Here is a 1898-nt window from a genome sequence, read left to right as displayed (position 1 = left end):
GCGTTCCCAGTCATCCATGACCCCAGTGCCATTCGGTCCCCATCCTGCCTTTTACACCTCAGCCATTCAGAGCTACTTGAAATTCGCCAGACAGATTTCACACTTCTCTGCCCTGGCTCTTACTGTTCCCGCTGCCTGGACCGTCCTTCCCTGCCTCACGCAGCCACAGCAAGCTCCCCTCCAATGATGAGTCTGCCCAGGGAGTCGGCTTCACTTCCGCCTCCAGTCCCTCGCCCCATGGTTCCCCGGAAAGAATTTTCTTATCTGGTACAGCCCCAAGAAAACTTCACTGGTCATCAATCATTTATGGTTCTGCCCTGTCCACCTCCTCGAGGGCACAGACTGCATCCTGTCCTTTCTGTGTCCCTGGCATCCTCTACCGAGCAGGTGCTAAGACAGTGTCTGCTGAGAGCACTGACGGATGGCTTCTAGAGGAGAGCTGGGTCAGGCCAGCAGGGGTGTTACCCAAAGGGCCATTAGTGGGATCACTGGACTGCAGGGAAGAGACAAGAGCATTAGCCAGGAAGCTGAGCCAAAGCCTGAGGTCAGGAGAAAGGAGGCCAGGCTCTCAAGTGTAGGGCTGAGAGGGAAGCGGAAGGGGAGGCTGAGGGAGCAAGCAGGGAGCGAGCAGGGAGCAAGCAGGGAGCAGGTGGGGTAGAGCCTTATGGTCCATGACACACATCTTCAACCTGTGAGCACCTGGCAGGGGGGATCTGTGCTGTCACCTGGTTCTTGTGCTGGGGAGGGGCGCGGGCTGCAGAAGAGCACCTTTGTTTCTGGGAATCTTAGCTTTCTAAAGGTAGGAAAGAAGTTGGGGGGGAGGCTCAGCCCCTCCTTTCCAAAAAACCAAATGCACAACTCCCAACAGCCCCAAGCATGCTTTTGGGGAAAGAGGTCAGATGGGCGTCTGGACACAGCCTGGAGTAACGCCAAAGACAGAGCTTAGGGGTCAGGCTGCCCATCACCCCCAAGCTATGGCACTGTGGGCGACGGCTCTGCTTCTCTGAGCCACGGTTTTCTCTTGCAGAGGGGGATGTCAAAGAAGACACATCGCTAATTAAAAACAGGCAAAGGAGTTTGCAACAGTGTGGATGAACTTGGAGGGCGTTATGCTGAGTGGAAGAAGTCAGAGACAGACGGGTACCGTATGATTTCACTTCCATGCGGGATCTGAAAAAACAACACAGATGGATGAGCAGAAAGAGCCAGAAACAGTCTCGTAAGCACAGACAACAAGCTGGTGGTTGCCTGAGGGGTCAGGGTAGGGGGATGGGTGAAATGGGCGGAGGGGATTAAGAGGTACCAACTTCCAGTTAAAAAATAAGTAAATGACAGGGATGAAAAGAACAGCCTGGGGAATACAGTCAGTCATCCTGTAGGAACTTTGCATGGAGACAGATGGTAGCTGCCCTTATCGTGGGGAGCGTTTTGTAATATAGATAAACGTTGAGTCACTCGTCGTACATCTGAAACTAATATCGTCTCTTCTATGTCAGCTATGCTTTGATTAATATAAACGGGCAAATGATTGGAATAGATGCAGATCCAAAGAAATCACACACTTGGCCAACAAGCACCGAAAAGCTGCTCAACCGATCCGTGGTCATTAGGGAAAGGCAAATCAAACCCGCTGTGGGATACCCCTTCACTCCGCTGGGCAAGAGTCCAGCACTGAAACCTTTGTGCATCGCTGCTGGGGCTGCCCCCTGTGGTACGGTGTCTTTGGAGAAACATTTTCTCAAAATGGTAAACATGAAGTTAGCGTAGGACCCAACAATCCTGCTCCTCGGGACCGACTTGAGAAAAATGAAAGCAGAGCGCCTGGGTGGCTCAGTCGGTTAAGCGTCTGCCTTTGGCTCAGGTCGTGATCTCGGGGTCCTGGGATCGAGCCCCGCCTC

The sequence above is a fragment of the Mustela lutreola genome, chromosome 10 (genome assembly GCF_030435805.1).
Source record: "Mustela lutreola isolate mMusLut2 chromosome 10, mMusLut2.pri, whole genome shotgun sequence".
NCBI lineage: Eukaryota > Metazoa > Chordata > Mammalia > Carnivora > Mustelidae > Mustela > Mustela lutreola.
This window is presented reverse-complemented; position numbering follows the sequence as displayed.